Source organism: Mesoplodon bidens (genome assembly GCF_964165515.1).
Source record: "Mesoplodon bidens genome assembly, contig: HAP1_SCAFFOLD_320, whole genome shotgun sequence".
NCBI classification, from domain to species: Eukaryota; Metazoa; Chordata; class Mammalia; order Artiodactyla; family Ziphiidae; genus Mesoplodon; species Mesoplodon bidens.
The window spans coordinates 230,800-258,442 of NW_027671880.1; the positions used below are offsets into that span (position 1 = coordinate 230,800).

Sequence of the window (27,643 nt, forward strand, 5' to 3'; positions counted from 1 at the left end):
TTTACCACAATAAAATTTCTTGGAAAAAAAATGCTGCTGTACATACTCTGTACATGCTGATGTACCTTTTTATGAGTTTTTCTAGAGTTTGCAGGTACCTGTGGTTAATTAAGACTTTCCCAAGAGTGCATAGTTACTGATAGTTGTAAGGGAATGAATGTCTAGGCCACAATTTCCATTTGTGTTCTCTTGAGCAAGGAAGGTTCTCTCCTATTTCCATTCCCTTCAAATAACCTTCTTCCCACTCACCAGAGGACTCTTAAAATGGTTCAGTGCCCAATGGTGTCAAACTCTCTGGAGTACCACAGTCTAGGACTACTGAAACAAATCTTTTCTAGGAAGACTTCTTTTCTGATTAATGAAAGACCCCACACATGGGGCTTCCCTGTCGTTAGTCACATTTCTGTTAGAAATGGGGTATATAGGCCCTTAGCAGTCTCTGAGACCAGATACTTCTACAATTGGAGAGTCGTGGTAGTTTCACTGTCCCTTCTCATCTAGTCAACAAACTGTCAAATAATGTACTGCTTTCAAGAAAGAGTGTATGGTGAGAACAATGCAATTAAGGCGCTGGTAAAGAAAATATTGAATGATTAAAATGCCACACACACACACCACACACACACACACCTTTTTTTTTAAAGCAAGCACCGTTCTGCAAGAGATGATGTGAAAAGTATTTCAAAATCGATACCAACCAGAGAAACTTACTGGGCTTACTCACTGACGTCAACTTTGTCTTCAGCTCTGCTCCATATTCATCCACAGGAGGGCGCATTAAATGTCCAACCTGTATTTTTTCTAACACCACCAAGCTGTTAACTCAATTGTGACACAGGCTAGCTGGAGATGATATCAGATGCCACAAGTTAAGGCTTCAGTCCTACAAGATTGTCCACCACCCCAAATTCCACCCCAACTTCAGACACCAATCTCAAGTTCAGGTTGTTACCTGTGACTCTGACCTGGCTATAAATCAGGGGTTTATGCACCCCCCTCCTCAAGTTTGATTAATTTTCTACAGCTGCTCACAGAATTCAGGAAAACATTTTGCTTACCAAATCACCAGTTTATTATAAAAGGATATAATACAGAAACAGCCCAATGGAAGAGAGGCATAGGACAAGGTATGGGGAAAGGATGCAGAGTTTTCTTGCTCTCTCTCAGCACCTCTCTCCCAGCACCTCCACAAGTTCACCAACCTGGACGCTCTGAACCCCAGTCATTTTGAGATTCTATAGAGGCTTCATTACATAGGCATGATTGATGAAATCATTGGTCATTGATGATTGAACTCAATCTCCAGCTCTCCAGCCCCTCTTCCCTCCCTTGATATTGGGGAGCAGGGATGGGGCTACTTCAACCCTCTAATAACATGGGTTGTTCCCTGGCAACCTGCCCCCATCTTTAGGTGTTTTCCAAAAATTAGTTCATTAACATAAGGTCTGGTGTGGTTGACAAGAGCTTGTTATGAATATCAAAAGACACATTTATCTCTCTTACCACTTAGGAAATCCCAAGGGTTTTGGGAGCTCTGTGCCAGAAACTGGTTGAAGATCATATATATATTTCTTATTATAAATCACAATATCACAAACTGGCCAAAACAACAACTTGAAACAGTCATGTTAATGAAGCTTCTTGTCTTTTCATTTATTCTCTTTTTTAAATGCAGATTTGTAAGTGTACATTTTCGTCAAATTTGATAAATTTGTTTGACCCCAAATAAAACATGGAACATTCTCATTATCCCAGAAAGTTCCCTCAAACTACTTCCCACTCAAAACCACCCACCCAGAAGCAACCACTCTTCTGATATTTTTTGCTGTATATTAGTTTTGCCAGTTCTAAAACTTCATATAAATGGAATCTTATAGTATGTACTTTTTTGTGTCTCACTTCTCTCCCTCAACATATTATTTATGAGATTAATTTATTATGGTCTATGTATCGATACTTCTTTTCATTACTGTGTAGTATTTTTTTCTTTTTTAAAAAATACCCAATATCAATAGAATTTACATTCTTTTAAAAATATTTATTTCATTAATTTTATTTTTTGCTTCATCGGGTCTTAGTTGTGGCATGTGGGCTCTTCATTGTGGTATGTGGGCTCCTCTCTAGTTGCTGTGTGCAGGCTCTCTTAGTTGTGGCGTGCAGGCTCAGTAGTTGCACTGCACGGGCTTAGTTGCCCTGCTGAATGTGGAATCTTTGTTCTCCATCCAGGGATCAAACCCACATCTCCCGCATTGTAAGGTGGATTCTTAACCACTAGACCACCAGGGAAGTCCCACTGTGTAGTATTTCATTGCACAAATGTACAACAGTATTTATGCATTCACCTGTTGATGCACACTTGGATTGTTTCTAAGTTATTATGAATAAAGCTGCCATGAACATTGGTGCACAAGTGTTTTGGTGGGCATCGATTTATTTCTCTTGAGTAAATACCTAAGGCTAGAACAACTGGTTGTGGGGTAGGTGTATTACTCTGCTTGGGCTGCCATAACAAAATACACAGACTGGGTGGTTTAAACAACAGAAATTTATTTCTCACTGTTCTTGAGGCTAAAAAGACCTGGGAAGTCTGATCTGAGAAGTGTAAGGTTAAGGCACCAGCAAGGTAGGGTTTATTCTGAGGCCTCTTCTCTTGGCTTGTAGGCAGCTGCCATCTTGCTGTGTGCTCACATGATCTCTTTGTGAGTGCAGGAAAGAGAGAGAGAGCAAGCTCCCTAGTATCTCTTCTTATAAGGGCCCTAATCCCATCATGAGGGCCCCACCCTCGTGACCTCAACTAGCCCTGATTACTTCCCAAAAGCCTCATTTTCAAATGCCATCTACTGGGGGTTAGGACTTCAACATATGCATTTTGGGAGGAACACAAACATTCAGTCCATAACAGTAGGTGACGTTTAACTTTATAACAAACTATTAACTAGCTTTCCAAAGTGGTTTTCTCATTTTACACTCCCAGGAGCAATGCAGGAGAGTTCCCACATGTTCACCAACACTTGGCACTGTCATCTCTTTCATTTTAGCCTTTTACTGAGTGCATAATGGCATCTCATTGTACTTTCAATTCGTATTTCCAGAAGACTAATGATTTTGAGACCCTTTTCAGGTGCTCATGGGCCACTTGTATATGTTCTTTTGTGAAGTATCAGCTCAAGTCTCTTTCAAGTCACTATCACAGTTTTCAAGGTCTCTGTGAAATATGATTTACTTGGTACCAAAGGACACAAGCAGATCTGAAGGGAGTCAGGAATTGCAGTGATGTGGGATGTCCTCCATCAGAGCTATTTTTCTTATTCTCCCAAACATAAATTAAATTTTACTAAACCTCTAGATGCTTTAAACTATCCCTTAGCCTTTTGGTCACAGTAACTGCTCCTAAACATTCCTTGGTGAATTTAGGTGTGTCAAACAATGGTTCTGTAGGTAGGGAATGCCTCTGAAAGGACTGGCTGAATTTCATCAAACTCAAATTGATAAAATTAATATCAAAACTGATATAAGGGCTTCCCTGGTGGCGCAGTAGTTGAGAGTCCGCCTGCCGATGCAGGGGACACAGGTTCGTGCCCTGGTCCACATGCCGCAGAGCGACTGGGCCCGTGAGCCATGGCCGCTGAGCCTACACGTCCGGAGCCTGTGCTCCGCAATGGGAGAGGCCACAACAGTGAGAGGCCCACATACCACAAAAAAAAAAAAACGATATAAAACTCAGTTCAGTTGTTTCATGCTGTTAAGAACTTTTATCCTGGGCTTCCCTGGTAACACAGTAGTTAAGAATTCGCCTGCCAATGCAAGGGACACGGCTTCCAGCCCTGGTCCGGGAAGATCCCACAGGCCACGGAGCAACTAAATCTGTGCGCCACAACTACTGAGCCTGCACTCTAGAGCCCACAAGCCACAACTACTGAAGCCCGCATGCCTAGAGCCTGTTCTCCACAACGAGAGAAACCACCACAATGAGAAGCCAACACACTGCCACGAAGAGTAGCCCCCAGTCGCTGCAACTAGAGAAAGCCTGAACACAGCAACGAAGACCCAGCACAGCCAAAAATAAATAAAATAAAATAAATTAATTAAAAAAAAATTTATCCTGAGCACAGACTCTACATTCTCGCTATATGCTATGTTCATCGTTGCTCAGCTGTGTACCAGAGCTGTGGCACAGCTTTGTGTCTTCAGATGACCCCACTTGGAAGCACACTGCTTGCTCTACCACCAGTAGACTTCATGGGTCACACTGCACGTCATCCCCATGGTTCGAATCCTTACATCATCTTTAAAATTTTTCCTATAAGAGGTTTAATTAATGAATTGTCTAATACATAACAACATGCATGGTAATCAGTACTGCATATCATTATACCTATACCAATTAATAACATTGAAACCCAAATCTAATCTTGTGCTATAGGGCTAAAATCATTGGCTAGGTTTAAGGAGCACATATTTTGAAACATTTAAAATTGATCCAGTTCTAACAAGTAATCCACACTTATTCTATTCTCATTCACATTATTTATGACATTACATTAATACTTTCTTTCATTTCTTGGCTCAGCAATACATCAGCCCAAGAAATGTGACTTAGCAAATTGTGGCATATTAATCTCTTGCTAGCATAGAATATATTTTGTAAAGATTTCAAGATACCCCTTACAGATTTCCTCCTGTGTCTAAAGCACTATGCTCATAAGGCATGTGATTCTGTGTGTTCTCAAGGCCTCCAGACACCAGGTAACAATGGCCCACACAGAAGGACAAATCTGAGAATAGTCTTTAAGTTGAAGTGAGCATTTTCTGTCCCAAGAGGTAAAGGTAAAAAATTATGATTAATAAACGTACCCATGCATCTTAACATACAGAAAAATTTAGATCTTATACCTTCTATCCAAGAATATATAGCTAAGATTAGATAGGTGTAACTTTGGGGCCATTATCCTCCACATCCTCCAAGTATCCAGAAGTATCTTCTGGCCCAGCAGCCATAATTTCAGCTGGCTTCACACCATTTTATTGTTTCATTTATGTTTTGAATAGATACAAGGAGTGCAGTGTGCCAGCTGGTCTTTGTCAGATATTTCCCTTCAGTGGGAGTGGTCTTTCCAGAGGTGCATACAACTATTCAGCAGCTGTCTCCTCAGATGTTTCAAATGATAGCTCAGGTACAAGGAAGCAAGACTCATGATGGCTTTGAAGCCCTAGGCCCTATCAGATCTAATGTATCTTGTAACAGCCTATGAGAACAGCTGAGTTTCCAAGGTTCCTGCAAGGGACTTGCCCAGTGTAAATACACTTTACCAATCAGGAGTCATTTTTATCTTAAGCAATGTTGCCTCATCATGCAGCTGATGAATCTTTTGAGCATGTTACCAAGGCAGTCAGAAACATAAATAAGATTGTTCAGAAACACAGTTGACATACTTTCTTGGGTGGTTACCAGGGGAACAGAGCTAAAATGCTATTCCAAGGTCAAATTCTTTCACAGAGAAAGAGAAAGGATTTCCTTATCTTATTACCTATCACCCATCCCCTTGTTCTTTGGTTAATTGTTTTTTTTTCATTAAACTGTATTTTGAGATCATTACTGATTGACATGCAGTTGTCAGAAATAACACACAGGGCTCCTGTGTATACTTTACCATTTCCCCAGTGGCAACATCATGCAAAACTATAGTACAATAATGTGCTTGTTAGCTTTTTTAATACAGAAAAGAAGACAGGTTAGTATATACCTGGTCACCAGGACTTATATTATAAAATGGGCCATTAACAACCAATTTATTTATTAAATAATTAGGTGATTCTTTTGATCAAAATAACTTTTTAGTATCCATAGAATTTTTATAGGAAATTTTCTACCAAATAATAGTATGACAGTATTTAACACACCAAACAGTGTTATTTGACAGAGTTAACAGTATCTCTTTCACTCTCTCAGCAAGTGTCTCTTTTAGGCATCTCAAACTTAGTATGTTTTAAATTGGATGTTTTATCTTCTCTCCCAAACCAGTTTTACCAACATTTTTAGTAGACTTTACTTTTTTAGATCAGTGTTAGCTTCACAGAAAAACTGAGCAGAAGCTACGGAGAGCTCCCATATACCTCCTACCTTATCCACATACACAGCTTCCCTCACTATTTTTTTTATATACTGCAGGTTCTTATTAGTTATCCATTTCATACACATCAGTGTATACATGTCAATCCCAATCTCCCAATTCGTCACCTCAACCCTGCCCACTGCCACTTTCCTCCCCTAGTGTCCATACATCTGTTCTCCACATGTGTCTCAATTTCTGCCCTGCAAACCAGTCCATCTGTACCATTTTTCTAGGTTCCATATACATGTATTAATATGCGATATTTGTTTTTCTCTTTCTGACTTACTTCACTCTGTATGACAGTCTCTAGATTCATCCATGTCTCAACAAATGACCCAATTACGTTCCTTTTTCTGGCTGAGTAATATTCCATTGTATATATGTACCACATGTTCTTTATCCATTCATCTGCCAATGGGCATTTAGGTTGCTTCCATGACCTGGCTATTGTAAATAGTGCTGCAGTGAACACTGGGGTGTGGTGCATGTGTCTTTTTGAATATGGTTTTCTCAGGGTATGTGTCCAGTAGTGGGATTGCTGGGTCATATCATAATTCTATGTTTAGTTGTTTTTTTTACATCTTTATTGGATTATAATTGCTTTACAATAGTGTGTTAGTTTCTGCTTTATAACGAAAAGAATCAGTTATACATATACATATGTTCCCATATCTCTTCCCTCTTGCATCTCCCTCCCTCCCACCCTCCCTATCCGACCGCTCTAGGTGGTCACAGACCACCGAGCTGACTTCCTTGTGCTATAAGGCTACTTCCCACTATCTATTTTACATTTGGTAGTGTATATATGTCCACGCCACTCTCTCACTTTGTCACAGCTTACCCTTCCCACTCCCCATATCCTCAAGTCCATTCTCTAGTAGGTCTGTGTCATTATTCCCATCTTACCCCTATGTTCTTCATGACATTTTTTTCTTAGATTCCATATATATGTGTTAGCATATGGTATTTGTCTTTCTCTTTCTGACTTACTTCACTCTGTATGACAGACTCTAGATCCATGCACCTCACTACAAATAAGTCAATTTCATTTCTTTTTATGGCTGAGTAATATTCCATTGTATATATGTACCACATCTTCTTTATCTATTCGTCTGATGATGGACACTTAGGTTGTTTCCATCTCCGGGCTATTGTAAATAGAGCTACAATGAACATTTTGGTACATGACTCTTTTTGAATTACGGTTTTCTCAGGGTATATGTCCAGTAGTGGGATTGCTGGGTCATATGGTAGTTCTATTTGTAGTTTTTTAAGGAAGCTGCATACTGTTCTCCATAGTGGCTGTATCAATTTATATTCCCACAAGCAGTGCAAGAGTGTTCCCTTTTCTCCACACCCTCTCCAGCATTTATTGTTTCTAGACTTTTTGATGATGGCCATTCTGACCAGAGTGAGATGATACCTCATTGTAGTTTTGATTTGCATATCTCTAATGATTAATGATGTTGAGCATTCTTTCATGTGTTTGTTGGCAATCTGTATGTCTTTGGAGAAATGTCGATTCAGGTCTTCTGCCCATTTTTGGATTGGGTTGTTTTCTTTTTGGTTATTGAGCTGCATGAGCTGCTTGTAAATTTTGGAGATTAATCCAACTGAAAAAGTTGCATCATTTGCAAATATTTTCTCCCATTCTTAGAGTTGCCTTATTTATCGTTTCCTTTGCTGTGCAAAGTTTTGAAGTTTCATTAGGTCCCATTTGTTTATTTTTGTTTTTATATCCATTTCTCTAGGAGGTGGGTCCAAAAGGATCTTGCTGTGATTTATGTCATAGAGTGTTCTGCCTATGTTTTCCTCTAAGAGTTTCATATTTTCTCACCTTACATTTAGATCTTTAATCCATTTTGAGCTTATTTTTGTGTATGGTGTTAGGGAGTGTTCTAATCTCATACTTTTACATGTACCTATCCAGTTTCCCCAGCACCAATTATTGAAGAGGCTGTCCTTTCTCCACTGTACATTCCTGCCTCCTTTATCAAAGATAAGTTGACCATATGTGTGTGAGTTTATCTCTGGTCTTTCTATCCTGTTCCATTGATCTATATTTCTGTTTTGTTCCAGTACCATGCTGTCTTGATTACTGTAGCTTTGTTGTATAGTCTGAAGTCAGGGAACCTGATTCCTCCAGCTCCGTTTTTCATTCTTAAGATTGCTTTGGCTATTCGGGGTCTTTTGTGTTTCCATATAAATTGTGAATTTTTTTATTCTAGTTCTGTGAAAAATGCCAGTGGTAGTTTGATAGGGATTGCATTGAATCTGTAGATTGCTTTGGGTGGAAGAGTCATTTTCACAATGTTGGTTCTTCCAATCCAAGAACATGGGTATATCTCTCCATCTATTTGTTTCAACTTTAATTTCTTTCATCAGTGTCTTATAATTTTCTGCATACAGGTCTTTTGTCTCCTTAGGTAAGTTTATTCCTAGATATTTTTTTCTTTTTGTTGCAATGGTAAATGGGAGTGTTTTCTTAATTTCACTTTCAGATTTTTCATCATTAGTGTATAGGAATGCCAGAGATTTCTGTGCATTAATTTTGTATCCTGCTACTTTACCAAATTCATTGTTTAGCTCTAGTAGTTTTCTGGTAGCATCTTTAGGATTCTCTATGTAGAGTACATTATCATCTGCAAACAGTGACAGCTTTACTTCTTCTTTTCTGATTTGGATTCCTTTTATTTCGTTTTCTTCTCTGATTGCTGTGGCTAAAACTTCCAAAACTATGTTGAATAAGAGTGGTGAGAGTGGGCAACCTTGTCTTGTTCCTAATCTTAGGGAAATGGTTTCAGTTTTTCACCATTGAGGACGATGTTGGCTGTGGGTTTGTTATATATGGCCTTTATTATGTTGAGGAAAGTTCCCTCTATGCCTACTTTCTGCAGGATTTTTATCATAAATGGCTGGTAAAATTTAAGTTAAAACATGCATAAGCCCTCTGACTTCCCCCATGCCTGAATATGTGCATATTTTCCATCATTTCCCCTTTTGATTGCAAATCTTGATAGAAAGCAATGATGCTCAAAATATCCATCCCTCAATGCTGGGGTGCTGGCTCCTACCTCAGGTTCAGATCATGTCCCTCGCTGTTAGGTCTCCTTTATATTCACCTATTCATTCACATTGGAGGAAAACTAAGCTGATCTCAGGAACAGGCTCAGAGATATGTTAATGAGGAAACACTATATATGCTATACGTTTTATCACTTACACTCAATTGTCACACAAGCATTGCACATGTGCTATTAGCAGCAGACTTAAAGCAAGCAGTGTCACATTTCATGAGTAGTCATAATCTGTGAAAATTTCGCTAGATAATTTTCTTTCCATTCAGAACATCAGGGCAATAACATCAGACACAATAACCGTCATAAATACAGACCTTACCTAACAGAACTAGAATTTAACATCCCCTAAAATATAGTCTTTTTTCTCTCTGAAATAACCCTCATCTCCACCAAACACAGCAAATCAAAACTAGTTTGTGTGTAATTGATCATATCAGCTCCTTCAAACTGGCTGAGATATAAGTCCTCAGAAGTCTCAGACTGAATTCCCCAAAGGCCTCTCAAGGCCAGGAACACCATGACAAAACACTGCCATAAGCCTCCACCTCAGTGGATTTCTGTCTTCTAGAGGTATCCCAAATATCAAGATTCCTGCACATGCCAGGAGACAGTCTTTCCCATTCACCTGATAAGGCTGCTCAGAAACCAAGAGTCCCAGTTTTTGGAGGGACTGGGCAGAGAGAAAAGAAAAATGTTTCAATTCTACCCTCAGAAGTAGTTTACCCAATTGCTGTAAGTCACAACTAACTTGAGGGGAAGGGCATCCCTCTATCTGGAAAACACAGATCAAAACTTTCCAGACAAAACCCATAAATATTATGACCATATTCGCCAGTTCACTCAGTAACCAATCCTTCCATTAACTTTTTAAGAAGCCATCAGGTTTTCCTTTAGGATTATTTAAGTTCTTACCCAGTTCTGAACTGTAATCTGAAATTTATCAGAGACCTGTTATTGTCAAAAGGTCGTTCCTATGAATCTGGAAGATGAAGCACTTTTGCAAAAGCATCAGAGTACAACAATAACTGTCTACAAAAGACAAAAGACTTAAAAAGTCACAGTTAAACATATTATCACAATGTATGCGATAAAGCATCTTGGTTATAGTAACTAGAATTATGACTGAGTATAATCTTAACCCTAAAAAACCTTAATCTCTCGCAAAAACCAAGAAACAATTGTGCATTTCCTGGTTGGAAAGCTTAATGCTTTAGTCTTATTCTCCTAAGCAGGCAAAAGTAGTTAAACTTAGACCTGCCCAGGAATTAATGTTCCATTATTTTACTTTTTTTTTTTTTTTTTTTTTCTTTTTGCGGTATGCGGGCCTCTCACTGTTGTGGCCTCTCCCGTTGCGGAGCACAGGCTCCGGATGCGCAGGCCCAGCGGCCATGGCTCACGGGCCCAGCCCCTCCGCGGCATATGGGATCCTCCCAGACCGGGGCACGAACCCGCGTCCCCTGCATCGGCAGGCGGACTCTCAACCACTGCGCCACCAGGGAGGCCCATTTTACCTTTTTTGAAATGACTTAGTCAGTGAATTCTCTTCATGTAACTTAGTTTAGTTTCAAGTTACAAAAATCTTGAGAGACTATTTTAGATAGACTTTCCCAAAGCATAATTATTCCAATAAAGATTTCTAAAAACCTTGCTCCTTTTTGTTCATGTACTCTTAGAGATCACATATGATTAGATTAAAGTTCCTGAGAACCCAGGTAGATCATATACATCTCAAAGGTACAGGAAGAGAAATACCAATTCCTTCCAGAGAGCTAGCTTAACCAATTACAGAAGGCTCACTTTGATACAATAGCAGAGCCATGAGGGGCCATTGTTCTCCAGATCTCTTGGCAGCCCCCATTCATCATGCACAGCCACTACAGGGTCCCACATACTAGTAGACATCCACTGCTGTACTACCCCTGCAACTTTCAGGATTACCCCCTCAACTTTTGGACCCCACGTGTGAATGGCCGGCCACCCCGGGATAAAACCCACAACCTTCAGGCCCCACAAGCTAGTGGACAACCCCTGCAACATTCCATTCCCCATCCTGTATTTCCCAACATCTCAGTGCTCACTGGAGTTTCCTTGTTCTCCTGGCTGGCTCTGCCAAATGTTGGGCTGCACCCAGCAGGCCTATAAGGCCTACATTTGCCCAGTTTAAGACCAAAGAAGAAGCCTGGAGTCAGCAACAGAGACATCAGTGGCTTAATGGATGGTAGGGGGTGTAGATTGCCAGTTATAGAGGGAATTACATCAGTTTGGCGCATTAGTTACCAGGACCCATACTACCCCTTTGATAAGGACAATCAGTAGCCTGGGCCTGGGGCAAGCATGTAGGAAGTTCAGTCGTGTGAGTAGGGTATAGGGGAAGCAGGCAGTGGTTGAGCAGGGGATGTTCAGAGAGGAAGAGAACCCCTATCCTGAGTGGCCTGACCATATAAATGTCATCAGTATTATACCATGTCCCTGTTCCCTCCTTCCTGATCCTCTCCTCCCCACTTCATGTAGTAAAGTCAGAGTAATTTATTTACCTATTTGGCTTTGAATAACTTCTTTACCAAAATATTATATTAGATATGATTTCTTGAGACTACTTTTGGCTTCATTATGACAATTTTTAAGGATATAAGCTGAATTTGTTTACGATAGAAATTTCTTGAAACAACTGGATCACTAGGCAGTTCTTTGGTCTTTTTAGGTTCTATAGGGAGTTTGTGTTGTAATCATGGCTTTGTATTGTGGGATTTGATCTGCATCATCAAGTCTGAATTCTTAAGGGACATCTGCAGCTACTTTCATGCAACAAAGATAACCTCACATCCTTCTTGGCAAATATATCCATCCACAATACAGGGGCAAGTTTGTGCCTTTATATCAGTTGTATCTCACATTTAGAAATCATGATGAACCTGAACCAGTAGTTTTTGATGAGCAACACGATATGCCTGAAGTTTAGAATGAATAAAAGTTGGCCTGTTTTGACGGTGGGCTTGGCAATACACTGGGTACCTCTGTGTGGCTCACAAATGAAAAGTTAATCTAGAAAACCAGATTCATTTGGAATCAGAGTTTATAAGTTAGACATAGCCAGCTTTCAATATTCAAGTGACAAAAGGTCAATGCCGAGAACAAAGTCATCTACTTGAAGGCCAATTGACAATGTGATAGAAAGTTCATATAAAGCCTAGCTTTCTGCCCTCAAGCACAAGGAGACAAGATATTACAGGCAGAACACTAAGAATATCTACTAGGCTACAATATCCAGGGAATAGCAGGAAGGGCTTCTTCAGCTCATGAGAGATGGTGCTGGACTCTGATGGAAACCGTGGCCTTGGAACAGACACTTGAAGGACAAGTTAGAGGAAAATGATTCCATGAAACTTGAAAAGACCTCCAATGGCCGTGACATGGAACAATCCTTGCTCCCTCCAGGGAGAACAGTATCTGGGGAAATGTGCCAGGAAGAAGGATGAGCCTTTATTCCAACATCATTGAGGTGAAGCCAAACTTTTCCCTCCATATGTTTTTTGTTTGTTTGTTTTTGTTGTTTTTTTAAACATCTTTATTGGAGTATAACTCCTTTACAATAGTGTGTTAGTTTCTGCATTATAACAAAGTGAATCAGTTATACATATACATATGATCCCATATCTCTTCCCTCTTTAATCTCCCTCCCTCCCACCCACCCTATCCCACCCCTCTAGGTGGTTTGTGTCCAAATGGTTTTAATTGGCTCACAAAGAGCTGTTCCTGTTGGCTAACTAGTGCTAGATGGAAGTTGCCTGTGGGGAAGTGGGGGTGGTGCCTTTAGGGAGTCCCAGCTGCAGAGAAGAGGCTCCTGGCAGAGGCCTGGCATCTGCTAACTCCGGCTCTGGAGGGTGAACTCCCAGACACAATCCTGATTTCCTGGCTGCTCCCAGGGGGGACTGTGCCAGCCTGGCACTGCTTTGCTTCTATGGGCAGAGGTCCCTCGAAGCCCTGCATGAGGCTGAGCTTTAATTTATGACCACTTCATGTCATGTGTGACTCTCACATGCAGGAAACCACAACAGAGGCTGATTCTACCTGGACCTTAGAGTAAACCCCTTTTCTTATTTCCCCTTCATTCCCCTTAAGTGGTTGAAGTAATGCAAGGAGCCAGTGAAGATGGAGTTGAAGGTGGTCCTCAGAAGTAGGAGGTTTAAAGAGTTGAGGCTCTGGTAGAATTAAACAGCATATAACCTCACACCACAGCCAGTCTGAGCAAGACAGAGGCCTTTCCTCTTTCTGCTAACACCACACTGCTGAGATTTCTTTTCCCCTTCAGACAGGATCTTCTGTCTGGTGAATGATGATTTCTCCCTTGAGATGAACGAGTGGGGACCATGTAGATAGAGAGTGATTTTCCCTTTGACTTTGTACCCTATTGTAAGTTCACTGATTTCTCTCTATCCTCATGCTCCTTCTCACAGCCAACTTTTGACTGACAGTTGAGGGAGAGATGGATGAGCAATAAAACTATATCCCAAACATGGCTCTTTTCATTCAACCCTGCTGCTTCTTTGGGTCCAGTATGCAGTGAAACCTTTCTGTGTTCTGGAGTAACCTTCTCAGTACTTTAGTTCCCTAGATTTAAATTTTTACCCTTCTGATTTTTTGTGTGTCTAGGAATGTTCACTTCCCAGGTTACCTTTAGACTTGCCTACCACATCATCAGTGATTTTTCAATACATGATTATTTGGGATGAACAAAACTCTACTGAGCATTGTATGGGATGTGCCCATGCATAATCTATGGTATTTTATCAAAGTGAATATGTAATGTAATAACCAGAGGAGACATGTATGCAGATATGGGTAATGCAAGGAAGAATATGATGAGACAAAAATGAGTCATGTAACCTTAAACACCAACATTAGTCCATGTTATTATATCTCAAATATTTGCACTAAAGTACTTCTAAAATAAAACTTAACAGTTCAGAACACTACATTGATTTTGTCACATGTAGTCAGGTTCCCACTGGCACCAACATACATTTGGGAGTTCATTTACTACAACCAAGAAGAACTGTGTTGTGTGCTCAGTACATGTCTGTGAGATGTAATTAGTAAAGGATTTAAGGGGAATGCACAATTATTAGAGTCTTTAAAAATCAAGGGAGGGCTTTCCTGGTGGCACAGTGTTTGGGAGTCCACCTGCTGATGCAGGGGATATGGTTTCATGCCCGGGTCCGGGAGGATCCCATATGCCGCAGAGCGGCTGGGCCCGTGAGCCATGGCTGCTGAGCCTGCACGTCCAGAGCCTGTGCTCCACAATGGGAGAGGCCACAACTGTGAGCGGTCCGTGTACCACAAAAAAAAAAAAAAATCAAGGGAGTTTTTCAGCAGACGAATGAAAGAAAGAGGAAGAGAATTAGGAGAAAGTCATGGAACATATAATTATGTGAGTTGATGACAAACAAAGTTGTAAGTATGGCTCGGGGCCGAGTCATCTTGGGCTTGTATTTGAAGGTAATACTTGGATTTATCCTGGCCTCTTCAATATTTCTATAAGGAGTGGCTGACAGGATGTCATCAATGTTTTAGGAGGATTAAACTGATCCTGTGTGCAGGACAGATATGTGTAGGGGGAAGCAGGAGGCAGTCAGAACCACGATAAGCCTGTTGCTGTGCTCATGGTAAGAGCTGGTCAGTGTTGGGACCAAGTGGGAAAGGAGGTGATAGTGAGGACAATGAGTACTGATTTTTCACGAGAGTAGAGAAGATTGAGAAAGGAGAGAAGTCCAATGAGGAATTGAAGGCTTCTGAAGAATGACCACTGGAGATTTAGGTGAGTGCTCCCTGGACACCAGGGAAGACGAGGTGGGAACCCTCACGTGTAGAGTAGGAAAAGAGGCAAGGACTCCTGGAAACTATCCCCATGGATTGGAACAAACTCTGGACTTGGAGTCAGAAGTTCTGGGTTCTAATCCAAATCCTGTAATTAATTCATGTTTTCATGTTCCTAAGGTGTTATAGGAACTCTGGACAGTTTAGCATTAAGGGAACCTCTGCTTCTCTTAGCCCATCTAAATTTGAAGGGATACCGAGATTTATATGAGGAATTCTAGCTACTGTCTGAGGCTCGCCACCCTCTGATACCCATCCCTGACACCCATGCAAGGCAATAAAGCACCAAAAAGTTAGATTGGTTGTGGGGGAAGAAGAATAGTGCAGGGCTAGGTTCTGAGCTGTGAGAGGAGAAGGTAGGAATTGAGCCTAAGACAGAGGAAAAGTTAACTAATTCAGTAATGACCAAAGACCCTGAAAGTAACAGCACCACTTGTAACCAATAATTGCTCGTTGTACAGCCCTGGAAAAGGTAACTTTTCTGTGACTCAGTAAATTGGGGATAATTTAACATCTCCTAATGTGAGGCCATAGAGGACAGGTGACACTGAGGAGAGCCAACTCTAAAGTTTTCTGAAACTCTCAGACCATATAGTAGCCACTGTCTCATAGGGTTGCTGGACCCAATCCTGTGTTTTCCTGAATTTTTATTGTCTGTAAAATAAGTGTTTTAAAATCACACCTTTTATACATAACTAATGGTTTTATGACTTATGAGCACCTATCAGCCTCATATTTAAAAGCATGACCATGATCACATATCATTAATTACAGGAATAGTCATGGTTAAATTTACACCTATAGGGACTCAGTTTCTTGGTTTGTAAAATGAAAAAATGTATGCTATCCAAGAGTCCTCTCAGTTCTAAAAGTTTTAAATTATAGAATATGAAATTAGTTTCCTTAAAGCTCCCTTCATGTCATGATTTCTCAAGCTGTAGATGAAGAGATTGATGAGAGGAGTCACCACTGTGAAGATGACAATAGTCACCACATCTTGCACTGAGTACGAGGATGAAGGGTGCTTATAGACTCCCAGGATTGCCCCATAGAACAGGGAGACCACAGTGAGGTGGGATCCACACGTGGACAGGGCTTTCCTTATTCCATGGGCAGATGGCAACTTCAGTACATTACAGAAGATGTAATCATATAAAATGATGATACATGCAAATGGTGTCATAAATACCAGTTCACCCACAGTGAATACCATCAGGTCATTGATAAAGGTATTCAAACAAGAGAGTTTTAGAATAGGATAAGGGTCACAGAAAAAGTTATACACAGCATTGTTGGAACAAAATGTGAGTTGCACCATGAGAAGAGTCTGTAGGAGAGCATGCAGATTTGTACTGACCCAAGATGCAGCCACCAGAAGGACACAGAGTTTGGGCCTCATGATCATGGTGTAGTGGAGTGGGCAACAGATGGCAGTATAATCATCATAGGCCATCACACAGTGGAGGAACCCATCTCTGTTGATGAAAATGATGAAGTAAATCTGGGTCGTACATACCATGTAAGAGAAAGACTTGCTTCACAGTATGTGATTCACCAGCTTTTTGAGGATTGTGACTGATGAAAAGCAGATGTTGACACAGGAGAGGTTGGCCAAGAATAAGGACATGGGTGTTTGGAGATGACGGTCACAGCTGATAGCCAAGACAATGAGAAAGTTCCCAATGAGGGTGACCAGGTACATCCACAAGAACAGCCCAAAGAGAACCTCCTCCTGCTCTGACTGCCCAGAGAGTCCCAGGAGAATGAATTCTGTGACTCCAGTCTGGTTGTCTCTGCCCATGTCTGCAGGGGAGAAAATGTGGTCAAAAGTAAAAGGAAATATTTATTTAATTAGCCTCCATATATTGTTTAGAGAGTACAAGTTTTTAATGATACCAGATCCAAAATGTATTTCTTAATTAATAACACTTCAAACATAAAAGTAGATGAGATTGATAATGTCATCATTTGAGCAAATTTTTATGATACTGTTGTGTCATTGAGAATTAATTCACATTAGATAATTCTATGAAGCGAGTTTTAATGAAATAAATAGCTGGTTAATTTCTATAATTTTAATTTGTGTTTAATTATCTTTGGTTTCATGCAGCTTAATTCATACTTCACTAACAGTTAATGAATATCTGGTATATACAAGTTATTTTCACATACACAATTTCTTTTAATCCATATCATTCATATATATATATATATATATATATATGTTTTGGCCGCCTCACATGGCTTGTGGGATCTCAGTTCCCTGACCAGGTACTGAACCTGGGCCACAGCAGTAAAAGCCTAGAATCCGAACCACTAGGCCACCAGGAACTTCTGTCATCCATCATTCATAAGTGAGGACCCTGAGAAGAAGAATCAGAGATGAAGAACCTGGGATTCAGAGAAATTAAGGTGATGACAGATTAGATTGAAAGAAAGCATAACATTTATAGTCTTGAAACAGCTGAAATGCCCTTTTCTTTATATTCCTCCCTAGTTTTACTTCCAAGTTTCAATTATCAACCATTTACTGAGACTATAACCAAGTGCCAGGCAGTGTCTTCCTGCTTTACATACATTTCTTACAGATTTAAAATATGTAAATTTAAAAAATAACAAGCTTCATTAAGCAGAAGGGAAAAATGAAGCAATGAGATTTAGCTATTTGTTTAAAGTCATAAGTTCTTTTACCCGAATAACTTTATACAACTCACTCAAATTCATTCTGGATCTCTCTTATTTTCTCAGGATTATACTAATTCTAGGCACTGAAGCATCTGCCTGGCAGTTTTCCCTCAACGTTGTAACTGGATAGCATCAAAATGTCATTGCAGTAGCTCACAAATGTTGGCTTGGATGAGCTAAGCGTGCTAGTGAGTTTGCTATGTACGACATTCTGTGAAGAGACTACTTTTCTCCCTGTGCTGGCCAAAACAGGATCACTGGTATTTGGTATTATTTTTGAAGAGGAAAAGGAGATTCATAGAGAAAGTCAAGTTATGGGGGCATATCCAAGTGATAATCCCAGCCTTAAGGAATTAATGCAGGCAGAAAGAGTCAGATAGAGAATTTTGAATATGTAAGAATACACAGTATTCGAATAGTAAAGAGGAGAGGAGATGGCATTTCAGGGGAGGAGATTTACAGGTTAAATGTCTTGACTGACTGGGATAAAGGGTGTCACAGGCAATACTTTTAGGAGAGTGGTTGCAGGATGTATATAGTATGGTGACTATAAAATATCCAGCATTTTGAGAGTTAAATTAGTAAAACCAATGTAAAATTCTGAGATCTGAAGCCATTTTCTCGTAAATTATATCACAGAATTAAAAGGTAGAAAGGCAGAAGTTGGCAGTACCCAGAGCTATTGAAAGAAAGTACTTCAGGGAAAGGATGTAGAATGTAGAAGTGGGGGTACAGGGGTTGCATCAAGGAAAAACCAAAACAATATTTGTGCAGACGTTTTCATTGTGCTCCAAAGAGTAGATGTTGATATTAGGGTCTTAATTGTAAGCTATTTCCCATAATGGAAATGGTAGTAGAAGGTGAAAGAAGTATAGCAGGATGGTGTAGGGTTTTTCCTATTGTCTGGGAACTGGCAAAGGCAAAAACAGGTGTAGAGGCTCTAAATAACCCAGACTCTATGTCGAGAGACCTGCCAGCATTAAGGTTAGCCACTTCCTGTCAATGTTTGCTGGGATAGTCCTACCAGGAGTACAAGCAACGTTGGTCCCAACCCCCAAGTCAATATGGTAAGAGGGCCTGGTTTCATACATCAGTCCCTTGTGAATCTCTTTAGTTTGTGACTGTCCCTGAGACATCTCGTGTTTTGCAGCATTGAGTGTTTGTGTTCCTGGACCTTAAAACTGAGGATGCTTAGTGCTTGGACCGCAGCTCAAGCTGACCCCCTCTGTGGGGTTCCATGTGGCATCCAAGCAACCTCCCTCTGAGACACTTCTCTAATGTGGTCATAGACCACAGTGAAGGTACACAAGGAAGCAACTAATAAAACGGTGGAGCTTAAGGGCAGAATAGGAGGGTCTTGAATGTCTGACAGAAGAGTCTCCTTTGTGAGGAAAGAGGGTGGCTCTTGGCTCTGAGCTTTTGGCCAGAATTTCTAAGAGCCGGCCGTCACTGATCTTAGCACTGCTGCCCTTAGTTATTACCTCTTTCGTTTCCCACTGCTTAATTTTCTATTTCCACCTTGGAAACATGCTTGCTCTATTCTGCAATGGGTAGTACATCCTGAAAGAGGAAAGGCTTGTACATGTTAGACCAGGTGATGTTTCCCGTTTGAACTTGGTGAGATGCTGAAGCATTTAGTGTGTGTTTCTCCAAATGTAAATGTATGTGTTTTTGTCTGTGTGAATCTGTCTCTGTGGGAGATAACTGTGTCCTCACCTGCTTTCCCAGATTTTCTTACCTGGCTGCTCTGCTGCTGTGAGAGGCTATCATGGGACCCCTGTCTCCACTGGCTGCTTGCCTGACCCTGAATCATGAGAAAGTCACAGCTAGTGGGGGAGTCAGAAAGATTTTCTCCCTGGAGGAGAACACTTAGATTCAGACAGGTGCCTCTAAGGTGGATTCCCCACAGCTCCTCATTAAAGGCACACATACTAAGGGTTCTTTGTTCCTATCCTCTCTGGACACAGATATCTCAGCCTGAGAGGAAATCAGTTTAGTGTTCAGACTTGTTGCTTCCCATTGCCTCAAGTACATCTCACACCCATGTCACAGACAAAATATACTTGGTCCCTTGCTCTGTGCTCATAATGGATCTGAAGAAAAATTGTGAAGCCAGTGAACTTGGCCCACAGATATTCATGGTAGCTCCATTCTTTGCTCTACACTGACTCCCTTTTGTATAATCCTTAAGTCTTTAGGACTCTGCACTCTTTCTTCTTTCAAATAAAAGGTTTGTCAATTTATAGTAAGAAAGTAAGGTCTAAGAACAGACCCTCAATTCTGTCTCAGTTAATCTCTGTAATAGTTGCTGTGTCCCTGACATAGGAAACCAGACGTACCACTTAGAAATGCTGGCCTGTGGACGGGGGTAGGGAATACTGGGTGTGGGTTATATATGTGGTCATCTAAATAATATCTGTGGGCTATTGGAACTTGGATGTGTATTTTTAAGTTTCTATTTGTGTGCATATACATAGCAAAATTTTTACAAGGTGAGTTTTAAAACTAATTTTAAAAAAAGAAAGAACACAAATATGAAATTTGGCAAAGATGTGTTAGGCAAGTGCAAAAATTAGAGAACATTGGTGGTGTTATTAATTACAGATAAAGCAATAATTAAGTCAACTGAAAGCATAAATCACAAAAGAGGAATATTTTATGATAACAAAGGACAAATTCATAAAACTTAATCACACTTATGAAATCAAACAAAACAATGTAGCAACTGTTTGCAATAGCAATGTAAGCAATGTAGAATAGGAATAGGTTAGGCAAAGGTTTAAAAAAAATTTTAAAGAAGTTGATTCATGTCTTAATGATGGACTTTAATATAAGATTCCCAGAATTTGAAAGATCAAGTAGTTAATTAAAAAATATGACAGAGATTTTGTATAAACAACAAAGAAATTTGATTTGTACACAGGGAAATATATTCAATATTCTGTGATATACCATAATGGAAAAGAATATTTAAAAAATGCATATATAACTGAACCACTTTGCTGTACAGCAGAAATTATCACATTGTAAATCAACTATACATCAGTTAAAAATATATATATAGGGCTCCCCTGGTGGCGCAGTTGTTGAGAGTCCGCCTGCCAATGCAGGGGACATGGGTTCGTGCCCTGGTCCGGGATGATCCCACATGCCGCGAAGCAGCTGGGCCCGTGAGCCATGGCCGCGGAGCCTGCATGTCTGGAGCCTGTGCTCCGCAACGGGAGAGGCCACGGCAGTGAGAGGCCAGTGTACCGCAAAAAAAAATAAAAAAATAAAAAAATATATATATATATATGTATATATATATACACATATAAAATACACATATTTCCACCTTGAAAATAGAGAATATATATTCCTATTTTAAGCCCAGGGAATAATTACAAATGTTGGCCATTTTCTTTACTACAACAAAAACTTTATAATAGAGTTTTTGAAATGAAAACTGAATCAATGAAATCAAACATTGATTTCATAGGATATATTCTCTTATGGCCTTCACCACAAAGCCAAAAATTAGAAACCACAAATCAAAATGTAAAAAGAAATGTTCATTTGATAAAATTTAAAACAGTGTTCTTCATAATCCCCATATCAAAAAGAAAGTTTAAACCAAATGATTCATAAATTAGAGAAAAAATATAAAAAGCTATGGGAAAATAGCCTTAAATGCTCTTATTAATAATAAAGGAATATAAAAACTGAATAAATCAAGTATTTAATCAAGAATTTTTATTTTAAAATTATTTTAGTCAAATAAATATATTAGCATAGCTTTAAAAGTTAAACAATTCTTTAAATAGAAACGTAGTTCCCTACCTGTCTTTCCACTCCATGATCCAACTTCCCAATATAAATACTTTTACATATTTCTAAATAATATGTTTATAATGCTATTTTTGATCATTGACTTACAATATGTTGTCTTCCCATTTTGACAGGTGATGAGTTAATACCACTTCACCATCCCTTTTCCTCTTCCTCAAATGCTCCTATTATAGGCACATCACAATTTGGAGGTATGTCAATATCTATTATTGACTTTCTGACTCTGTTATACACTGTTTGTGTACTAATCCTTTTGTTTATCCTGGCACAAATTTTGAATGTTCCTGAAGTTAATAATTGCCTATTTTTTTCATTTGCTTAATTTTTTTTTTTCGGCATGTGGGCCTCTCACTGTTGTGTCCTCTCCCGTTGTGGAGCACAGGCTCCGGACGTGCAGGCTCAGCGGCCATGGCTCACGGGCCCAGCCGCTCCGCGGCATATGTGATCCTCCCGGACCCGGGCACGAACCCGTATCCCCTGCATTGGCAGGCGGACTCTCAACCACTGCACCACCAGGGAGGCCATCATTTGTTTAATTTTTATGCCTCTTTTCTTTCCATATTTTGAAATTAATTTTGGGGGGGTTGAGTTATAATTGATAGATAATAAACATTACCCATTTACGTTACACTTCGATGAATTTTAAAATCATGTTGTCATGTTACCACCACCACAATCAAGAAACACAACAGTTATATCACCCTAAAAAGTTTTCTTGTTTCCCTTTGAAGTTAGCACCCTTCCATGACCAGGTAATCACTCATCTGCTTTCTTTCACTACAGTTTTGTGTTTCCTAGAATTTAATATAAATGGAATCATACAGTATGTGGTCTTTTGTGTTTGAATTCTTTCACTTAGCATAATGCTTTTGAGATTAATCCATTTTGTCAATGTATCACAAATTTGTTGCATTTATTAACATTGTGTTCCTTTTCATTCCTGTGTAGTATTCCATAGTAAGGAGATCCACAATTTTTATAACCATTCAACAGTTGAGGAAATTGGTTTGTTTCCAGTTTAGAACTATTATGTATAATATGTATGCATATCACTATATATGTATACAATGCGCATGTAATACTACCATGTATATTTCTGTAGAAGTTTGTGTGTGGCCATATGCTTTCATTTTTCTTGGAATGTGATTACTGGGTTTTATGGTAAATGTTTTAACTTTATAAGATACTGCAATACTGTTTTTGCAAAAACTAGCTGGACAGTTTGCATTCCTATCAGCAATATTTGATACTTCCAATTGTTACACATCCTTATCAACACTGGGTATTGTCAGTCATTTTGTTTTTCGGTATGCAGGCCTCTCACTGCTGTGGCCTCTCCCGTTGCAGAGCACAGGCTCCAGACACACAGGCTCAGCGGCCATGGCTCACGCAGCACGTGGGATCTTCCCAGACCAGGGCACAAACCCACGTCCCCTGCATCGGCAGGCGGAGTCTCAACCACTGTGCCACCATGGAAGCCCTTGTCAGTCTTTTTAACATTAACTATTCTACTGGATGTATAATAATATCTCATTGTGGTTTTAATTTGCATTTTCCTGATAACTAGTGATGTTGAGCATCTTATACTTATCGCCTATTCATATATCTCCTTTTGTGAAGTTATGTTCAAATATTTTCCCATTTTTTATTGGGTTGTTTGCCTATTTTTATTGAGCTGTTTTTCATCTCATTTTTTGAGGGTTTTTTTTCTGGACTCAATTGTAAATTTCGCAAATATTTTCTCCCGGTTTGTGGTTTGCTTTTAATTTTCTTATGCCTTATGAAGAGAAAAAAAATAATTTTAATGTTCATCTTATCACTCTTTCCCCTTAAAGTCATGCTTTTTATGTCCTATTCATGAAATCTTTGCCTAAGTCAGTGTAACAAATATTTTGTACCATGTTTTCTTCCAGTAATTTAATAGAATTTTGTATTTAACTTTATGATTCATTTCCGTGAGTGAATATGATGTGAGGTAAAAATTAGAGTTAGTTTTTATCTATACTGATAACCAGTTGTTCCAACGTCACCTGCTAAAAAGATTTCTGTTTCCATATTGAATTATACTTGCACCTTTGTTGAAATTCAATTCTATTTCTGGAGTTTCTGTGTGTTGCATTCATTTCACACTGTCATGATTATTGAATCTTTATGTTAAATATTGAAATCAATAGTATAAGTGACCTGAACTTGTTCTTAATTTTCAAGGTTTTCCGCTATTTTAGGTCCTTTGCTTTTCAATATAAACCTTTAAATCAGCTTGTCAATTTCTTGAAAATTGTCTGTTAGGATTTTGATTGTGTTGTATTGAATCTGTTGATTAAATTGGGGAGGATTAAATTCTAATCTTTTATTGCTAACATATAGACACACAGTTGATTTTGCGTATTCACCTTGTACTCTGAAATTAGCTTATCAATTCTAAGAATGTTTCTATAGATTCCATTGTGTTTTCTATGTACTTCAACATGTACACTAAGGCAAGAGTCAGCAAATTTTTACTGTAAAAGGCCAGTTACTGAGTACTCTAGATGTTGCAATGTCACCTCTCCCATTGTAGAAGGAGAGCAGTCATAGAAAATATGAAAAAAATGATGATGGCTATGTTCCAAAGAACTTGTTAAAAAAAGAAAAAAAAGGCAGAGGGCTGAATTTTGCTTATAGGCTGTGCTTTGCCAACTCTTGTTCTTGGGTTTTGCAGAAATGAAATCCTATAACATGTACACTTTTGTCTGGCTTCTTTAACAGCATAATTGTTTTGAGATTCATCCATGCTGTAGTTGTAGTTTATTCCTTTTTATTGCAGGTAATATTCCATTTCATGGCTATACTACAACGGTTCATACAGGTGCCTATCTATGAAGACTTGTGTTGTCTCAGAAATAAAGTCACAGGCAACATTCAACTACAAGACTTGATATGGATCTATGCTTTTTCTTCTCTTGGATTAATTAACTAGAAGAGGAAAGGCTGGATCATTTTAAGAAATTAACATTTTTAAGAAAATGCCAAACTCTTTTCCAAGGTTGTTGTATTGCATATATTTCCTGGTGAATTGCCTGTTCATTTTTTTTGCATTTTTAAAAATTACAATGTTTGTCTTTATATTCTTGAATTTGTATATTGGGCATAGTTAACCTTTATCAGATATATGAATTAACAGATAAATATTCTTATTACATATATGATTTGCAAATGTTTTCTTCCAGTATGTAACTTGTCTTTTAATTCATTTATCAGTGTATTTTGAAGAGCAGAAGTTCTTACTTTGATGTTAAATTTACCAGTTTGTTCATTTATATATGGTCTTTTGGTGTCATAACTAAGACATATTTATGTAATCCATGTTCCCAAAGTTTTTTTTTTTTTTTTTTTTTTTTTTTTTTGCTGTACGTGGGCCTCTCAATGCTGTGGTTTCTCCCGTTGTGGAGCACAGGCTCCAGACATGCAGGCTCAGTGGCCATGGCTCACGGGCCCAGCCACTCCGCAGCATGTGGGATCTTCCCAGACCGGGGCATGAACCTTTTTCCCCTGCATTGGCAGGTGGACTCTCAATGAGTGCACTACCAGGGAAGCCCTCCAAAGATTTTTTACGTGTTTTGGAAGTTTTATAATTTTAGATTTTACATTCAGATCTGTGGTCCATTTTGGGTTAATTTTAAAATATGGTATGAGGTATGGATCCAAGTTCCATCCCCCCTCACCCCATATGATTTAGATAGCCAACTGGTCCAGCACCACTTGTTTAAAAAAGCTAGACGTTCTCTGCTAAATTGCCTTTTTATTTGGGTTTATTTCTGAATTCTTTCCTTTTCATTCATATATTAGTCTATACTGATGGCAGGACTCATGGACAAGACTGATGGCCAAGAATCATTTGTCTTGAGTACAATCTTTATATAATAATTCTTGAATTTGGACAGTGTAAGTCTTCCAACTTAGATCTTTTTCAAAGCTGTTTTGGCAATGCTAGGTTTTTTGCATTGTTATATAAATTTTAGAATCACTTTTCCAATTTCTATGAAAAAGTCTGATGAAATTTTGAGACCACATGAAATGTTATCAATTTCAGAATTAACAATAATTAGTCTCCTGACCCAAAAGCATAGCATATTTCTTCATTTTAAAAGGTTTTCTTTTATTCCACTCATGAATATTATTTGTAGTTTTCAGTGTACAGATTGCTCATATTTTTGACAACTTTAACACTAAATGTTTCATATTTTATGCTACTGTAAATGGTACTAAGTTTATAATTCAAATTATTTATTATTTGTTGTTATATGATTATTTTTTTATATTGGTTTTGAATCCTGAAACTTTGCTAAACTCACTAATTAGCCATAATAGATTCCTTATAATTCCATCAAAAATTCTGCATGGCAGATTATTGTGTCCACATACAAAGACAATTTTACTTTTTCCTTTCCAATCTAATTGGGTGCCCTATAATTTAATTTAATTCAGATACTAACTATTCTGACCTAAGACAGACTCCAGAGCTTAAGGGCTCAGTCCAACAAAGATACCCCCATTCAGATGCCAATCAGAAGTACTGGGCCCCCAGGTTACTCATACTCTGTTAAACTTGGTTACACATCGGGGTTTCCATGACCCCATCCTCAAATTGGATAATTTGCTATAATGTCTCACAGAACTCAAGGAAACAGTTTATTTACTATTATTGGTTCATTTTAAAGGATACTATAAATGACACAAATGACCAGCCAGAGGAAGAGGAACATAGGGACAGGCCAAGGTCAGGAAGGGTCCTGAGTGCAGGAATTTCTGTCCCATAGAGTTTGGGGTGCACCACCATCGTGGCACATGGATGCTCGTTCTTCTACTTTTCCTTCTTTCTCTGGCCTGTGGTGTGGAAATGATGACAGTACCTCCAGCTGCCACCCTGGACCATAAGATGAGGATGGAAAACTTACAGTAAGATAATGGGGTAGAAATTTCTGAGCTTGGGAGTCTGATGACATCTTAGATCCACTGTACCAGCCTTTGAATACCTATTTCTGAACTTATTTTGTGTGTGATAGAAATAAACTTCTATCTTGTCTAAGCCAACATTTTATACATTTTTGTCTTTTGAAGGCAATAGTACTGTTCCAAATGGCCCCCAAGCATAGTGCTGCAATGTTGTCTAGTGTTCCTAAGTGCAGGAGGTCCATGAGGTGTTTAACGGAGAAAATAATCTTTGTTCAGGCATGAGTTATAGTGCTGTTGGCCATGAGTTCAATGTTAATGAGCTTACAATATATATTAAGTAAGGTGTATTTAAACTGAGACACACATACAACAATGTTATGTATTGATTGGTTGACCAAAAATATTGTGGGCAGAGGCTCACAGGAACCTATATCCCTTAGTAACAGTGGTTCAGTATTCACCAATTCAGTGTTTATCATGACTTTATGGAAGAAAACTACCTATATAAAGAGAATTGACTGTATTATTATCCTTGGATGATAAAGCTGAGGTGCAGAGATACAAAGTAATGAGCCTGGGATCACATAGCTAGTAAGTGGTATAGCTGATATTTGAACCCAGGGCAGCCTGGCTCCAGAACCTGTATTCTTCCCCACCACACCATCCTGCTTCTGGTAGTGTGAGAGAACCCTGGGTATCAGACTTCCTTGAAGGTCAAGTTTGAGTGGGAATTACAATGCCCTGGAAAAATACTCCTCCCTAGCCTACTAGGAAATAATGGTATCCTGGGATGTCAAGTCAAACCTGTAGTGTCTCAATGTCTTGGGGAGCAGGGTAGTAGGTCAGAGTTTCTTTGTAATATCAGAGTGTCCTGGGATCATCAGGCTGCTTTGGATGGCTGGTCAGAGTTCCCTTATAGGGTTAGGCTATTTTGAGGCAGCAAGAGTATTGGAATTCAGTGTGTGCTTGTGGATCCAAGTTGACTACATGAATCTTGGGAGGCAGAGCTGTCATGCAGCTCGAGTTTCTCTAGGAGGTCACAGTATACCCTGGGGTAGGGGGAGAGGGGTTGGCATCTTGGATCAGTGTTTCTCGACTTTTATGTTGTTATGACCTGAATGTTTGTGT

General features: G+C 39.2%; 1 pseudogene across 1 annotated transcript; it reads right to left on the reverse strand.

The window, feature by feature from the left end:
• Nucleotides 1–15,941: 15,941 nt before the first annotated feature.
• LOC308610864 (olfactory receptor 1f45-like) lies at nucleotides 15,942–16,868 on the reverse strand (annotated as a pseudogene). Its single transcript has one exon. The product of its transcript is annotated as an olfactory receptor 1f45-like (transcript).
• Nucleotides 16,869–27,643: the final 10,775 nt, after the last annotated feature.